Source organism: Phodopus roborovskii, unplaced genomic scaffold (assembly GCF_943737965.1).
Source record: "Phodopus roborovskii unplaced genomic scaffold, PHOROB, whole genome shotgun sequence".
Taxonomy (NCBI): domain Eukaryota; kingdom Metazoa; phylum Chordata; class Mammalia; order Rodentia; family Cricetidae; genus Phodopus; species Phodopus roborovskii.
In genome coordinates, this window is record NW_026125537.1 from 1,155,255 (window position 1) to 1,173,456 (window position 18,202).

The 18,202-nt window shown below is 50.9% G+C and overlaps 2 protein-coding genes across 4 annotated transcripts in view; both read left to right on the forward strand.

The window, feature by feature from the left end:
• The window catches only part of Rps24 (ribosomal protein S24), a 1,129,312-nt gene that overhangs the window by 991,816 nt on the left and 119,294 nt on the right, over nt 1–18,202 (forward strand). The gene's annotated exons all lie outside the window — the stretch shown is intronic.
• The window catches only part of Zmiz1 (zinc finger MIZ-type containing 1), a 190,534-nt gene that overhangs the window by 44,544 nt on the left and 127,788 nt on the right, over nt 1–18,202 (forward strand). The window lies entirely within an intron of this gene.

The following is an 18,202-nucleotide window of genomic DNA, read 5'->3' on the forward strand; positions in this document are numbered from 1 at the left end:
AGGGCCAGCTGTATCATTTGCAGGGCCCATCGAAACGTAAAAATCAAAGCCAGTTGTTCACAAATTACTAAGGACTTCAAGATGATGATGGCAGGCACAGTGAGGTCCCTTAAAGCTTGAGGACCAGTGTGACAAAGGCCAGCTTGTGAAGCCAGGTGTAGAAGTAGAATGTACTTGGGGAGAAGTGCTTCTACATAGAAGTAGAAGCAATCAAGTGGGTGTACAGGCTCCTCCACTTACAAGCCATATACAGGCCTGCTGATCCTGTATGAGGCCCCTTGGTCTCTGAGCTTCATCCACTACATGAGTGGTGGTGTCCCCCTCCTACAGCCAGAGGCTCTGTGATGCCAGAGTCTAGCTTGTCTCAAGCAGCTGGGAACAGGCTGCATTAGAATGGTGTGGGAACTCTTGGGTATGCTGTTCCAGCCTGCCTTAACCTGCCTCTACTACCCAGTCCCACCCATGCTAAATAGGCTCATCCTCAACAGTCAATTGTCTAGAGCCTTGCAACATTCATGACAAGGGACAGAGAGAAAGGAAGATTCTGCAGCAGGGCAGGTGCAGCAAAGTCCAGCACTTTCTGTTTGCAGAGCTTCCTGTCTAGACTATTCCCCTCTTGCCCGTTTCTATCCACTTGTTCCTGTGGGTTGGATACTTGGAGCCCTCTGTGGCCCGGTGCCACGGCCAGGTGTTGTCTCTTGTGGTTCTCTGCAGTGGGCAGCGTGCTCGCATAACTCATTAGATCCGGTAAAAGGCATTATTCCTATTGGCTGGCTGCAAAAACAGTAACTGTGAGACCTAACGCTGAGCCCACACAGAGCTTGGGCAAGCCACTCGTTGGGTAGAAGAGAGAAGACATGAGTTGCTTCTGACCATCATAGATGGAAAGGCCAGATGCAGAGGGAGAGGGTGTCCTGTCAGATTGTGACAATCTGCCCCTTCTGTGACTGGATGAATGCATTGAACATTACACTGTTAAGAATGTGGGTTCAGGGCCTAAGCTTTGGGGTGTCTGTGGCTCTATCTCTCCATTTTTTTATTGTCTCACTGCAGTGATAAAGCTTCTTTGAGCCCCATGCCGTCATCTGCAAGTGAGAGAGTGAGAGTCCTCCCTGGAAGGTGTCATATGGTCACTATGCCTCCAGCCAGGCCTGTGGACGGGTGGTGGGTAGCAGGTAGGGTGTGTGACATGGTTGACTCTAGCTGTTTGGATACACAGGTTCAGTTCCTAGAAAGAGACTTGCCTGTGGAATCACTGAGAAGACATGGGGAAATGGGGGGAGATCTGGGTTTCTGAGGAGATGATCCCATGCATGTTCTGTGGGCAGCCACATGACAAGAGCCACACTCCTGTCCCACCAGTCCCCAGGCTCCAGGGTATGGCATCTTGCCTGCAGCCTGGCAGTCACCTGTAGTCTGTGTACTTGTAGGGTTAAGTACAGTGTGGGTACCAAGGCCAGCATGCAGAGGGCTGGCTGGGCCCAGCCTGAGGTCATGCAGAATTGAACTACCAGGACCGCCTGTGGCATGCCTGTCAGTCTTCAGTCCAGCTGAGAATGCATGCCCCATCCCCTGCCTGGAATTTGTGGCCTCCAGGCAACCCCTCCACCAGCAGCCTCTGCAGGCTGCTGTGCCACACCCCACTCCCGCTACTCCAGCCTGGAGTTGGAAATAGTCTACAGCCCGCTGCTCATTCCTGCCCCTGTGGGTTAGCAGGGTGGAGCTGCCTTTCCACTAGACCTGCTGTGTGATCTCAGATAAATCCCTGCCCTTTTCTGATGCTGTTCTTTAGCCTATACGATCAGAAGGTGAAGATGAGGAAACTTGCAACACAGAGAAACTAGGAAACCTATTCAGAGTCACACAGTCCTTGGTGGAGCTGGGATCAAGCCCAGTTTCCTCTGGAACCATATGTTCTCCCTGCTGTCAGACTGGCTTTCACAGACACTGGCACCATGCTGGGCCCTCATGCTAAATGCAAACGGTGGTTGAGCAGCTGGGTGAGTGTGAGTCCAAGACAGCAGGTACAGAAGGGTCCACTCAATGAGGGCAAAGACCGAGGAGGTAGCCAGCAAGTCTTCCTGGAGGAGGGTACTCACCGGGCTGTGTGGTTCCTCACAGACAGCCACAGCTGGAAGTCCATGCTTCAGCAGCTCCTCAGGGCCCCCAGAGGCCCATACTCAGCTTAGCCTGGCTTCTTTCTTCTATAATCGGAGCAAGGGCAGCTCTCTGGTGACATGGGGGAACAGGGATGGGGCTGGCTTCCTCCTGTAGCTGGACAGTTGGCCTCTCTCAGGTCTTGAAGCCCCCAGTACCTATTCTGGGATGGAAAAGCCCACTTACCCAAAGACAGGAAGAGGGCAATCTAAAGGGGAGTCAAGTGCCACCATCTTTCACCACCTTCTACACATCCATTGGTCCCTCACTCTTCAGTGGCCTGAACTCACGTCAGGAGCTTGGGGTGGTGAGGGACAGCAGATTTCAGAAGTTCAGAAACCAGCCTGGGGACACCCAGCTTCATTTTGACAGACACAAGAGGCTGTGACTTAGGTGGGTGGCACCCTTCCCAAGGTAGGAAGGCTGGGTTGCTCTCCAACTCTACCACCTACCTATTTATGTTGGAATGAGGGCCCATGAAGAACTCTGGAAATTTAATATGGACAATGCTTCCTCCCACTGAGGTTTGCTCACACAGCTCCTGCCTGCAGTTCACCTTGTTCTTGTCAGAGACACATACCCAGGCCCTACTTGTAGTGAAGGACAGCTCTACTTGTGCCTTTTGTCTTTGTGTCCACATACTTCAGAGAAAAGGAGAAGACCCTGAGCTGGGTGCTGTCTTGACTCATACTCTCCCCCAGAGAAGGAATATGCTTCAGGAGCCACCTGGCCAAGTTCCCCCTGGCACAAGGAGACCTGAGGCTCAGCGGTAGTGATCCATCAGTAACACAGTATGGTGCTCTAGTCTTACAGCCAAGCTCATTGCCCTCTTAAACCTCTCTGGCTATATGGAAGGTAGGGATGCTAACAATGGGGACCAGCAATAGTGACCAGAGCACTGTTTACCAAAAACCAAAGTCAGCTGAGGAGCTGTGGCTACAGAGAGCTGGGCCAAGGATCTTCAGCTGCTTTTGGAGATTTAACCTAGAAGGGGTGAGGGGCTGCGAGGGCACCAGCCCCATGAAAACTGATCACTGCCTTCTGCCATGGCCCTCCCAGTAGTGAAATCTCCTCTACCCTGACCCATGTACTTCATGTCAAAATTCTATGGATATGGACAGAAAGTAGAGTGAAGATCAGGGCCTACCCATAGTCTTCATGGTCTCCCTTTGCAGAGGGATCAGTGCTCAGCTACCCTGCAGTCTAGTCTGGGAGGCTATGCTATGACATTCCTGTTACCTGAGGTAAGTGTCTACAGCTAGCTAGTCCTGAAGAATGAGCCTGGAAGGTACTGCCCAAGGACTGCGTGGAAGGCCAAAGGAGTGATAAAGGAAAGAGGGGGGATAGGTGCCTTTGAGTCCAGATGCCAGAAGAACTGAGTTTGTATTTTTCTTCGAACTCTACTGTTCCATCTCTATGCCTCAGTTTCCCTTGGGTCTTCTCTGGGTCTCAGGCACTAAGGAGCCACCTCCAGGCTTTGGTGGGAATATCCACCTTTGGCCAGCACAAGCTGTGCTTTTGTTTTGGCTGAAGGAGGGACAGAACTGTCTGGATCCTTGGTGTGCAACTGGCTGAGAAAATCGCAGCTGGATTCAGGGCTTCTCCCTAGCCGATGAAGACCAGCTTAAGGCTCCTAGAGTTTCCTAGGCTAGACCATCCAGGGAGGGCAGGGGCTGCCCTATGTAATTATACCAGTGGGTTTGGGAAAATGGCCTGCTTTGGGCATTCCCATCTCTCCCTAAAACCAACTGACACCCGTGATAGTCTGGCATGGGGGGAAAAGATGATCCTCCCCAGACCATGGCAGGTGACCCAGACTCTGGTGCAGGTACAGTAAATGGGGGGATATCCCTGGCTGCCGCCAGTCTCCAATTGGGGACCTGTGGGCTCCTGCCTGATCACACCACATTGTGTGCCAAGCAGCACTGACTCACAATGGTCTTGTTCTCACCCCTTTCCTGTCAGTAGCTACAGCCACAGGCCCCTTGGACTCCAGGTCCTGGGACTGCATAAAACTGCACTAGCAGTGTGCCTAGGGATGGCCCAGGATCATGTTCAGGAAGCTCACAGCTCTTTCTGGAATGTTACAACAGCTTTTCTACAATAAGGAGTGGCAAAATTCCCTGTGCTCAAATCCTCTCCGTGACCCCTGACTCATGTCTTCAAATCACCTGGGTACAAGCCTGATTCCAACGGGGAAAACTAGAGTCAGAGAGGACAGGACATTTGGCCAAGGTCACACAGCTTTGGATCAGGGGCCCTGCTTATACTCTTCTGGGGATCAAGCACAAGTTGCCTGCTTGTTAGGGGAAGCCAGGTACTGGCTAGAGCTTGCTTGTTGGAGGCCCACTCTCTTCCCTCCTGGACTTCATCTGCTCTAATTGGCCACAAGTGCTGGAGCTGCTGACATTTACCTGGTAGGGAGAAGAGCCTCTCCTCCCTCTTGCATCAAGGTACTAAAAATAGCTAGGGCCAGCTTCCTTCAGCCCAGGCTTACTCCCCGCCTCAGTGACCTTTTTCCTGGGGTGGCACTAGGCTCTACCTTGCAGTCTGTCAGGTCTCCATGTCCTGCAGTGGCCCTGGGAAACCCCATCTCCCTTTCCTTGCTTCCCTGTGGGCACTGCCTGTCTGCAGTGACCACCTCATTCTTGGGCTCCAGCAGGGGCCATGCTCCATCCCCCTTGATCTGGTACTCAGTTCTCAATCCTCTCTATGCTGAACCCAGGCACTGCTGCAAGGCCTTTATCCTAGGACTCTTTTTCCATCCTTGCCACTCCTGGCTTTAGCATGGATATTTCGAGCCTGTGTACATTCTGATCTATGAAATGGACAGGTCATGGACAGTACCACATGACCATAGAGTACTGTAAGGATATACTAAGGCAGTGTCCACAAGAGTAAGTCAGGAGCCGAGCCCCCCTCAGAGCTTTTCTCATACAGCTACTCTGGGAACCTAATAAATGAGACTGATATTCTGGAACAGGAAAGGAACATTCCAGAACAGGCTAAGCATTGGCAACTTGACTTCCTACAGGTCAGGGCCTCTTGCTCATTCCCCACGCACTTCCAGCATGGCCTGCCATGCCTGCCTAGCCAGTGTTTGTCTGGTTCATGTCCTGGGTCAGTATGACCAGAAGTGTGTGGACACTGGCCTTCATCCAGTGGCTGGCTGGCTTTGGACTCAACCCAGTGGAAACAGGAGTGGTTTTCCAGGTTTGGGCTTGTGCCTGGCACATGGTCCACTCCAGTGTGCCTCGGTGTTCTCAGCTGAATCAGTATAATAGCTCTCTAACTTACCTTGTGTCATATGGGGGCTCAGTCATTAGCACTTGTGTACACAGAAGAACTTGTGGTCCAGTCATCATGCTGGGCACCTCAGCCAGGCCTCCTGCTAGTAAGGCTAGTGCACAGTTGGTGGTAATGACGGTGAACACCTGCTGTGTTGAGTGACTGGTGTCAGCTGCTGAGCATAGCACTTGGAATGCTGAATTCAGTCTTCAAACCCCCCACACAAGGTCCAGATGAGGAAACCAAGGCACACTAAGGCCACCCACAGTTGCAAAGGGGTGGGTCTGGAAACCCTAATCCAGCATCAGCCCAGCCAGAGTGACCAACAGCTGTGCATACCTAGGACTGTCCTAGCATTTGTAGCACAAGTTCCAAACACTGAAGATTTCATGTCTCTTCTGGGTGATGTAGGGTGGGTGACCGGGCCAGCTTGGATCTTTCTCAGCTTGGGTACTTGCTGGTTCTGTCTGGACTTGGCCTGTTCCCTGCTGGATGCTGGTCACCACTGTTTCCAGATCTAGTACTGTGTTCACTCTAACCACTCTTCTCCACCCTGGTCTCAGGAGAGTTTTAGAACATGCTAGTCAGGTCTTTGCCCAGGGTTGCACCAATAGCTGGCTGATGGATCATGGGCTGCTGTTTGTCAGGTCTTGGTTTCCCGTTTGCACAGAGGGCCTTGGCAACTCTCTTCCTATCCTTCTGAAGATTTCTGGAACCTCTTTGTTATCATTATCATGTGTGTGATATGTACATGTGTATATGTGCTCAAGGGCCATGGTGGCAATTCTTGCCTTCCTTCTACCTTGTCTGAGGCAGGCTCAGGTTTGCCCTGCTGTACACTAGACTAGCTAGCTGGCTCGTGAGCTTCCGGGGATTCTCATGCCTTAGTCTTCTGTAGTGCCATAGAAGCACTGGGGGTCACAGATGCACACTGCCACCTCCTGCGCTGCAGTGGTTCTGAACTACTGCCTCTTACTCTGCATGGGCCTTGGGCCCTTACACTTTCACAGTAAGTGCTTTTACCCATTGAGTCATCCTTCTCTTTAGCCCTGGAACTTCTTAAGAGGGGGAAGGTAGAAGGAGCCCCCAAAGGAGCAAGGCCTTTCTGGTGCAGTGACTAGTACGCCACTGCAAAAGGAGAAATCTCAGCAGAGGGAGACAGAGCAGGGTGGAGATAGTCGTGGGCCCCCTCCCCAGGCCAGGATTTCCTCCTTGGGATCCTGGGTCAGTTCTTACTGATGTAGAAGGCAATGCATGTTTATGCCAGGTCTCTCGAAGCCTGGGGTATCATACACACACACACACACACACACACACACACACACACACACACACACACACACACACTCCTCTCTCTTACCTTTTCATCATCCCTAGGTCTGTGTTCTCTCTCAAAGCCTGGGATATCATGCACACACGTACGCGCACACACACATACCCCACTCCCCTACCCTTTCATCAAACCCGGGTCTTGCTCTGCCAGCAGCCAGGCATTACCATGTTCTTGCCTCTATGCCCAACCCTCTTTGTCTCCCCACTTTCTCCCCCATTGGGGAAAAGTCCATATTACAAGATGGCATCAAGGCCATTCCTGGCTCAGCAAGGTCTGGGAGCTGTTTGGGCCTCTCAGCCTACCTGAGCTTTCTGAGTCTTCTGTCTTTGGAAGTATGGATGGTGTAGTACCCTTGTTCAGGCTTGGCTTAAATACAGTGTGTTCCTGACTAGAACAACACCCTTCTCAGACACTACCTAGAACTAATTGTCCCTCCCCCACCCCCCAGGTACCTAGTGTGGCTCAGGCCCAGCTTCCAGATACAGGAGCATCCTGTATGCTTACGTGGATGTTTAGTTCCATCGAGGGCAGAATTGTGCAGTGAGGAGTGAGCAGGCTGGTGTGTTAAATACAGGCATGTGCTCCCAGCTCCCAGCTCCACAGCTATGTGATGAAGGACATGTGGGTAATAAGAATGCCTTTATCACACACTATGGGAATTAAATGAAGTGACACGTCATAAGAGTGTGTAGGGTCCTAGGACATGTTAAGGATGATAGGCACAGTGCTTATCCATTTTTTGTCACAACAAGGAAGTACTTTGACCTTGAGTTGTCAGCCATCTTCCAAAAAAGACTCTTAGTCAGTCTTTGATGTAACTTTCATTTCTGCCCACCCCCACCTTTGTTCTGCCCTAGTATTCCTTGCCATGGCCACTGGCACCCCAAGAATCCCAGCCAGTGCTTGCTGGCCTATGTATGTTGTCATTTTGTTACCCCATCTTCACTGAGCACCTCCTGATCTCACCCCAGGGTTCATTCCTTCTCCCCCCACAGGTGTCTGGACTCCAGGGACTCCAGGGAGGGGCTAATGATAATGTGTCGGGTGGACTCATCCAAGCAAAATCATCTCCAAGAGCAACATAGCTGTGGCCAACCAGGATTCTGGGTCTACCCACACACAGGCTACTGAGGACATATCTGAGCCACCTGGAATCAGGGACAGCACCCAACTCCTAGCTTCATGGGGTTCAGCAGGCACCATGGAAGGTGATTTGCAGCTGGACTCCCCCCATGGTCCAGAGCCTCTATCTTAGCTGTATGCCTATGTTTTGTTTGCTGAGATCCTGCCCCACCCCCCATAGTCCTCTGTGAAATTGTGTTATTATATTTAAACAAATCAATTCCATTGCAGAGTTTTCCCATCCTAATGATGAGTTTGCAGTGCAGATGCCATTGATTTCTCACAGTCCTGAAAGCCAGCTGATGAGTGGCACCGGGTGCTTCTTTGGAGAGACACTTAGGCAGCTTTGCATGTGCCCCCAAGCTTCCCAGGGACACTGCCTCACCCTGCCTTCAGCTGCTGCCTGCAGTGGGGACTAAGGTCATGGGCCAAAGGAGACCCCCCCCCACGTCCCTCCCCAGGTGGAAGGAATGTCATGGCAGAGCCTGCACCTGCTCTGGTGATACAGTGAAGATTTTTATTGATTTTGGCCCCAGGCAGGACTTAAAGAGCAAAAAAGCCTCGAGGTGTGATCTTGATCTTCTACAAACCAAGAGCACTTTCTTAGGCATTGGCACCTAGTCCTTAGACCTGGTGAGGTTGCCAGTAACAGCCATTTGAGTGCTCTGGGGAAGGGAGGTAAGGAAGGGTCGAGAGCTGCCCATGCTGGACAGGTGAAAGGGGTTCCCTTTGGGAAATTCGTTAGAACTCAATGTCCAAAGACACCATTAAGCTGCCACCCAGGGCTTTATCTCTCAGAACCCTGCTTTGCCTGCTTCTCTGAATTCCTATAGGTAGGGACTACTGTTCCCAGTGTAGAGGGACCTCGAGAGAGGGAGAGAAAGGCACTTGGCTTGTCAGGGTGAAGGCACAGTGGACTCTGAGAGTCAAATCAGGTTCCCAGTTGCACTTTTATGAATATCACTGACAGGGAGACTGCTGTCACTGCCAACCTTTCTCTTATCCATCCTGGGCTTCTGTCAGTGTGAGCCCAGGCCCTTTATAGGTTTCTGGCTTTCTGCCCACAGCAGAATACACAGGAGCCTATGAATTGGAAAGGAGGGAAGACAAGAAGGAGTGGCGGGGTCTGTGGTGAACTTCCGAGGGCCTGCCTGGCCTCAGTTCCTCTAAACACTGACAGTGGCAGCACAAAACTCTCAGGGCTGGGAGCAGAGGCCATTTGCTGCCCCTTCCCTGCTAGTTTGCTCTTTCTTTTAGAGATCAGAGCTTGTGACTCAAAGGAGGGTTGTGTTCTTCAGGGTTGCAGCCAGTGGCGTTGAGGTAGGGGATTGCACATGGCTGTCCTGTGTTTGCCTGGCTTCTTGAGACCACCCCTCACTGGGGACCTTCCTGTGCATTCCCAGCGTCCATGCCAGCCAGCCACCCCCCACCTCCCTTCCTGTAGACTGACAGCTCCTATAATCAGGTTAGCCTCCCTCTACTCAGTGCTTGCTCTGCTGAGCCAGACCAGCTGCCTCTAATGGCCAGTCCACCTGGCCCTCTCTGTGGTTCTGGGGTGGGGGAGGGTAACTGAGAAAGAATTGACAAGGGGGAGGCTCAGCCTCCTCCATGTGGACCTTCTTCAGGAGTCCAAAGCCTTATTCTGGCATCCTGGACCCTGCTCCCTTTTCCCACCTCCATGCTCCTGGGGTATTCATGACTGCAGTGACTGTTCCTCTTCACATGTAGGTCCCTTTGTTACACTTCTTAGAAAACTTGTATGCATCCTTGGAAACCCAATTTCCCGTCTCTTCCTCTGGACTGCTTCCCAGCTCCCACCTACACTGGATACTCCTTTGACCTGGAACTTATCAGTGCCAATGTATTGAGAGCATTATCCTCCTGGATGAAGTCCAGGAAGGAATATATATATTCCCTTTCTCTGTACTGCAGGCAGCAACTTGAGAAACATCCAGTAAATGGCCAGGGACGGCCAACCAAATAAGAAGCAACCAGGGGAGAGAAAGAAACAGACAGGAGAGCCAGGACAGCCATTGCAACCCCCTCACACACTGCAGCCCACTTCCTATGGGGGAGGTCCATTCCCAGTTTCTCTCGTGACACATGCCAGGCCTGAAAATAGACCCATGGGGCCTTAGTGGTATCTTTACCGCTCCTCCTCCCCTCTTAGGCCCAGCTCAGTGCCAGGACCCTTGCCAGCCAGCAGAGCCAGGCCATGTTCTCTGTCCCTGCTTACTTTGTCTTTATAAAACAGTGTGTAAATAGGGTCTGCAGCTTCCCAGGAGCACAATGTTTAAGAACGGGGGGCACTACTGCAGGCGTGATTGTGCTACCAAACCCTTCAGCTGCCTAATTACCATTCAGTTTGCATTTATTTCTGCTAATTAAAAAGAGAGGAACTCCTAACGACTTTTACGTAAATACTATATTTGCTCTTTGTAAAGACGAGATTCAAATTTGCTGGTGATTAGCTGATTGTCTGGTCTTGTAGCTGTCACACTCGAAGTGTTGGGGGATGGTGGTCAGAGAGGCTGTCTGGGGACAGGGGTGGGGGGGGGGTTACCAGGAATGTCAGATACCATGAGTGCTTGGGCTGCAGTCTGAACTAATGGAATTGGGAGGAATCCCTGGCTCATGACCCTATACATATGGGGAAATTGAGACCAACATCTCCCAGCAAGAGCTAAACCCCACTTCTGGCTCATGGTCCCTCGTTCTAGTACTGATCCAGTATGCTGTGCACTTTGTGGGTGATGGACTTAAGAACTTAGGGCCCAAACTGCCCCTCCTAAGGAAGAAAAGAGCAGCCTGGCTATCCTCTTGTGCCTCCTCTTACTTCCCATCTGTGTTCTAGCTCTCAAGTAGCCCTCATGCTCTCAGAGGCACTCTCCCCACCTGGACAGAGGCGCCCCCATGGTAAGCCTGCACCCTGCCCAGGCCTTGCAGACTGATGTACTAGGAAACAGGTGTGAGGCTGGTTTCACATTTTTAATATTATGTATTTATTTTCATGTGGATTAGAAAATATGTGTAATTAGTATATAAGACCCATGATTTGGCAGATGATAGTACTTTAGATGAGGCTAAGTAAAAAGAAGGTGATTGGTTTAAAATGATTAAAATAATGACACATAAATTATTAAGGTGAAACACAGATGGGCTTGTAGTGTCTGGTGGCAGAAGAGCCTGAGTGACAGTGACTATCAAGTCAGAGCCAGGTGCAGGCATTGGAGGTCCAGAGACCTGAGTCCTGCCTGCTGTCCACTAGCCTATAGATCCTCTACCTCATCCTAGGGACAGATGACACCCCTGGATCATTCCAGAGTCTCCTTAACACTATTTCCATAAGCAGTAGCCCACACACACAAGTTTTCTTATTCCATTTTTATGGAGCATAAATGGGAGGACCTGTGATGTGGCTTACTGCCCAAGGTCACTTAACACAGGGCACAGACCCGTGTCCTGGCTTCCCTGGTGTTTTAGGTTGTAGATAGGAGGCCAGTGTGCCTCTGGATGGCTCCCTACTTAACTATCTATCTGTCTTTCAGGCTGCTCTCAAGACACTAGGGCTGGACAGCTCCAAGGCTCTGGTGGCTTCTAGCCAGGGTTTCCATCCTGCCTGCTTATGTGAGACCTTCCTTTTCTGTTCAATGGGAGATGATGGGTCTGAGAGACATTTGAGAGCCATGTGCAGAGTGTTCCTTGGAAAGTATTCAGCTCAGCCGTGGTATACAGTGGGTTCTAGCTGGAGCCCTGGGCCACCCACCTTCTGATACGCTGTTTGTGGGAGAGGACCACAGTGCTCCCAGACATCCTCAGTTCATCAGCTCTTTGGTGGTCCTGGAGGCCTGAGGGGCAAATGGGAAAAACATAGGTATGGCCCAAGTGACCAAAGACATCTGTCACTGCCTACTCCTCTTCCTCCTCCATCAGCCAACAGCTAACTGGCTCCACCATCACTCAGCCTCAAGACCCCAGGCTTCCAGCAGCCCTTCCTGCCCTCCAAACCCCTCAGGAGCTCAGTACTATTGCATGCTGGGCCCAATGGACACTATTCTCCAGCAGCCTCCTCTTTTCTGGGACATGGGGCAGTCTGGCAACATGTTGGGTGACCTTGAACAGCCCCCTCCTCCACCCCACTAAGATCTTCCTGGTGCCAGCCCAGTCCATCTCCAAGGCCTCTCCCAGTCCAAATCCTGCCTGCCCTGGTGAGTGAAGGCAGTGTCCATTTCTTCCTACGCAGAAGCCCCAGCATGGTGATGTGGTGGGGGAGGGGGGCGGCGCTGTTTACTTGCTGAGGTGTTGGTGCTGGGTGGCATGAGTAAGTGATATCATTCATGAATGAATGCATAAATGAATGAGTATACTTAACATCCACCCTTGGTTGCTGCTGCCGCTGCCACTGGAATCCCTCCAGCTTCTCAGAGCAGTGGCCAAGGACTGGCTGCAGCACAGTGTCAGCCTGTGTGGGTTCATACCCTGGCTGTGACCTTGAGCCATTCTCTTCTTGTCTCTCTGTTTCCTCATCTTTTAAAATGGGTAAAGTGTGTGCTTCCTAGGATGTCATGAGACTAAATCAGTTGACATAAAGTGCTTAGAATGGTGCAGCTAAAGTCCCTTTAAAGCTGGCTTGTTATTAATAGTTTCATTACCACTCTTGATAATTAGCAAAGGCTGGAGGAGTCGCTGCATAGAGTCTTGGAGTCCCTGGGAGCTGTGAGATGTTGCAGGTAGAGGGAGTGCAGCAAGTGTAATTGGGAGCTTTCATTATAAGCATTTCTAGTAAATTACTTAAGGAAGCTTCGTCAGAAACAAGACCTGGGTCCCTTGGGGCCCAGGAGTTTGTTGTGATTTTTCTAGCTCTAAATAGACATTTACAGTTTGGTGTATTTTTCAAGAGGCCCTCCAAAATTGTATAAGCTTAAGCTTCTATGGATCTGAACTATACAGTTTTATTGATGTGCCTGCTTCTATGTTTCCCCTTCAGTGCCCAGCAGGAGGGGGCACTGTCCACCTTTAGGACCTAACTCCTGTGTGTAGGCTGGCCACTTACATGCAGTTCCCCAGCCCAAGAATGTCCTGAAAGGTTCCAGGCAGCCCACAGAGAGAAAGGGCTGTCTTCCTCTGCCCTGCCAGAATATCTCCTGCCAGGGACCTGCAGCACACAAAGGCCTGGTGCTGGGCTCTATTGCCCCTGCATTTCTGAGCTGAGTGTCCTTGCACACAGGCTGAGATCCATACATTCCCTCTTCTCCCCTGTGTGTGCCTTGGTGTGTGGGCACTAGAAGGCAGTTAGGCTATGGGAAACAGATTGTTCAGTTACTTGGTTGTCACTGGGGTGGCTGGCTGTGTGCCAAGTCGAGGGTTTAGTGCCAGGTCAGGGCCCAGGACTGGCCTTGTCCTCAAGGATCTCTTTGGTCACCAAGACCACAGGATTCTCACCTGAAGGATAAGGTACAGACAGGAGAAAATGGGGTTAGCCCCCTTATCAATAATCTCAGAGTAAGAAGTATAGAGAGCCCCATCATAGCTCATGAAGGCCCAACAGGTGGAAGTAGCTCAAGAGGGCAGACTGTTAGCTGAGGAAGACCCCTGAGTGGACACTCTGGACACTTGCTGCCTTTGCTGGAGCAGGGCCTCTAGACCCTGCTCTGAGAAGGACATTTATAACTCACAGCTGTGCAGTCCTGAGCCCAACTGACTGTGGTAAACCGATCTGGCTTCAGGAAGTCCTAACCCAAGGCCACTCCCAACTCGACCCCACATTCTCCTCACCTCCTGACACCCACATCCTGTTCTCAACAGGAGGGCAGGCAGTGGGGCCCAGCCAGGGTCTCCAGCTGCAAAGCACCAGGATGGCTCTAGAACTGAGGCCACCAACATCACAAGGGTCTGTCCCAAAGACAAATATATAGGGATTCTAAGGTCAGCAGAGGGCTGGTGACTGGCCTGAAGTCCACAGGATCAAGAATCAGGAATGCTAGTTGTAGGATCAGAGGCATGATTGGAGCTCCCAATATGATTCAAAGAGAGGTTGGTGCTTCTGGCCCCTGCTGACCATTGTAGCCCAGAGGAGCCTGATGAAGAGAAAGGAGAGATGCAGGGAATCCTGGGAAAAGACACCATTTTGGATCCCAGGCTTCTGCATTGCCCCCTTCATTCTGTTGCTCCAGTCTCTGGAGGCCCTATACCATCCCCTGAGACTGTGTGGAGCTAGGCATAGGCTGGAAAGAGAGAGAGGATGCTGCCGCAAGCTTCCAGCCCTCTGTGGCCTTGGCTGTGTCACCTCCTATGGCCCTGATGCTTGGGCCAAGCACTCACTTCTCCATGTTTTTCCCTGTAAACAGAACTGATTCACTGTAGTGCCTCTGCAGGAACTTGACCTAGGAAACTTTAAAAATCCATGACCAGATTCTAAACTCAGATCCAGAAAGAACATGAGTTCTTGTTTCACTAGTTACGTATTTATTAATGTCTACCAGAAATGCATTGGAAATGCCCAAGTGTATGTCATACCCATTACTTTTTGGCTCTCCTCTGCTTTAGACTGCTTCTGGAGGATAGGGAGATGGAGATAGGTGGATCCCTGGGACTCAGCAGCTAGCCAGTCTAACTGAACTGGTGAGCCCCAGAGTCAGTGAGATACCCTGCCTCAAAGACACACTGTGGAACACCAGGTATAGGGGCACACAACTTTACTCCCACCATTAGGGATGTGAAACAGGCAGATCTTAGTGAATTTAAGGCTAGGCTGATCTTCATAGTAAGGTCCAGAACAGTCAGAGTCTCAAGGTAAGATGACCGTGTCTCAAAAACAGATAAAAAAGATGCAGAGTGGATGCGGATGAGCTTCCCTTCATGTACACACACAAAAGGTAAATAGATGTGGGCTATAGGAACAGCTTACTCAGTGGTTAAGAGCATATACTGCTTGTGCAGAGGACCGACTTTGCCTTCCAGCCTCCACATCAGATGGCTCACAACCTCCTATAGTGCTAGCTCAATTACTCTGTCCCCCAGCCTCTGTGGGCACCTGGACTCGTGTACACATACCCACACAGACACAACGTGGCTTATGGAAGAGCAGCCCTGCACATCATGCAATAACACAGTAGACTCTGGATCTAAGAGCCATTCTTACTCCCTTAAGGTGATCCTCAAGGCTCTGTACAGTGACAATACCAAGAGGTGAAAAAGGCTAGGTAATAGTTCTGTGGGCAGATGCTCTCGAGATGGGGAACAACAAAAATGGGAATAAAACCAACCAGCTGTCCTGTAGTGGTGATTATGCTCTCAAGGAGACATGGAGAGCTAGTGTCTAAGACATGAGGATATCATGTGACAGGGGATGGTGGTATTTTGTTTTAGCATTTATTTGTTTACTTGTTTGTCTGTTTACTTAGGGGGGCATTTGCTCATGTCAGCATGCGTGCAGATTGAACTCATATTGTCACAGCAGGCACCTTTACATTATAAGCTAGGTCACCAACCTGAGCGTGGGTTCTAAGAAGTGAAATGCAGGCAGAAAAGAGAGTCCATGCAGCATGGGCAGGGGCTCTGATGGTTAGTTAAGGGAGGCTTGGAGAGTAGTGCAGTGGAGGGATGGTCTCAACAGGGGACAACGGAAGGACTTAGAGAAGTGGAGGCATCATGAAATCATTGAAGGCTTGTTGCCAGGTCCTAAGAGAGGTCTGGTGACTTGGGACTGGGGTTACTGGGGGAAAAGTGAGCAGTAGTTAAGTCTAAGTGTTCCTGATGTCCTGCATCAAGCTTGCTGTGGAGTCTGAGGATCCTGTGAATCAAGGATAATCAGGGCATGGTGGTGGGTTTGGAACTGAGCCAGAGAAGGAGAGTGTCATTCTTGTCTGCCCCTGGACTGCTGGGAGTACAGAGTGGGGCCCCAGAAGGCACTCTGCTCTAGATGGGTGTGGTGCTGCACCTCTGAGCCACAAAGAGCCTAGCCAGGAGGCAGCTAGACCTGAGTCTGGAAAGAGGCTGTGGCTGGAAATGCACAGTCGGGAATTGTTTGTGATCAGTGTTGCAAGCCAGTCAGCCAATGAGGTCACCCTGAGAGAGGGCTTGTTGAGAGTGTGGAGGCCAGGAGTCTGGGTCTGAGTCATGGCCATCTGGCCCTGGGGAGCATCACAGATGGGGAGGGGACAGGAATGGATATCAGGAGGGCGCAACCAGAGAGGCAGGGGAGAACAGAGCTAGCTCTAAGTGGACAGAAGATGTCACCAGGAAAGCTGGGAAGGGCATTGTAATGCAGAGGGAATAGAGGGGAACAAATACAAATGCTCAGAGGTCTTAATAAGGAAGCAAGATTCAGAGAGGACTGTTAGAGAGGGAGAAGGGACTAGAGACTTCCTTGTGCTACACAGGTGGAGATGACCCCATGTGTCTCATTGCACTGCTAGTGAGTCTATGTCCTGGTCTTCTGTCCTTCTGTCGAGGTCCCATCAGGCCTCTAGCCCTAAGGTCTGTCTATTTCTGACTCTTTGAGAAGTCCTGTTGGGCCCTTTTGGCCTCCTGCCCATTTAGGGCTCTTGGGCCCATGGTTAAGCCCCTTCCTGTAGCACTTGTCCAGAGTACAGGGCTCAAGGAGGCAATGCAAGGGAAAGATATGAACAGCCTCCTGTTGCATCCCTGGGCAGGAGCAGAACTTTTCTCTTTAAGAGACAACCACCTTCCCGGGCTGCCAGAAGGTTGCCGGGTAGTCATGGCACTCTGCCATAGGCAGGGGACTGTCTTTACCTAAGCTCTGTCTGTCTCAGTGTGTGCCTGCTGGGCCAGAACAAGGCTGGTGAGACACAAAAAGACACTAGTAACTTTGCGTGTCCTCTCCTAGCTTCTGGACATGCTCTGATGGTATTCAGGACTGGGAAGCGAAGGTTTCCACCTCGATACCATGGCAGGACTTATGAAAGTTCCAACTGCCCTATGCTGGACCCAGCAGGCTGAGAGTCCCTAAGCCATCTCTTTCCTCTCTAATGACCCTGCAGCTCCCTCATGTGCCTCAGGGAAGATAGGCAGAGGGGGCAATAGTGGGTCTCCATTTCCCAAGAGCATTTGGAAGTACAGTTGAAACTGTAAGGTTGAGAGGCTTTGGGAGAAAGGGGATCAGTAACTTGCAATGCATCAGAACAATGTGGGACTCCTTAGAGAGAGCAACTGCTCTGCCTGTGGGCTCAGCAGGGCAGGGGCTATGGACTTTGGATACAGGGGTCACAGGAGCAAGGCCAGCCCCCAGCAGGAGCCAACACTGGCAAGGGGTGGTGGACTACTTGCTGGCTTCTGACATTTCTCAGTCTGAGAACTGGATAGAGCCCAGATGATGACTTGGGACAGAGTGAGAGGAGGTGCTCTGCTTTAGGATTAGAGGAGCCAGCCAAGGCTGCTTTGATGCTATGGGGCTCTGTGTCTCTTCTGTAGCAGGAGACTGGGGTAATCTAATTAACATACTCTGCACTCTGCAGTAATCCCAGTGCCTTCAGATTCACTTTCTTTAAGCCCCCTCCACCTGTCGCTATCTTAATCCTCTCCTGCCTCAGTGATCTCTGGCAGGGGCTGGACTTATCACCATTGAACAGATTGGTAAGCCAGGGTTCGGAAGGACAAATTGTGTGGGATGTCACAGCTAATTTGTCAGGGAGGCCCTTTGAACCTGAGCCATCAGAACCCAAAGTCTAGGAGATTAAAACAAACTCTACCATCTCCTATGTTCTTCTGGAATATCCAGGCATAAACCCCCTTTCTACATTCTCATCCTGGAGGTAAGAAAAGGGAGGCCCAGAGAAATCACAGCTCTTTCGAAGAGCCACACAGCAGCCAGTATGGTCTAGCACCAGAATCACATCTGGTACCCTGCTCCCCAGAAGGCACAAAGGTCCCCTGTGAACTCTGCCCACCACTGCCCGCAGCACCCACTACACTGAACTCTCCAGTAATCCTCTCCTTTTGAAGGGCACCAATTCTGAACCCCAAAGCTTTCCAGTGCCCATTGTTTAAATATAGATTACTAATGAAATGCTTTTTCTTTCCCTTCCCAGTGAATAGTTGTGTAAAGTTAATTTGCAGTGTTATGTAAATTCTGTTTAACTTCAATCAAGTTTCTAATTATGTTTTTACCGCAGTAATTCCCTTTTGATTTGTCATCTCCTGTTAGGTATTTAATGTTCGGTGGGCAGACTTGCTTTCCGGCACCCACTCCCTGCTGACCTGCCTGCCTATCCCCCATGCTTCTCTGCTGCTCTCTTCCTGTCCATCACTTCCTCTTTCCCTCCTTATTCACTCATTTCTCTT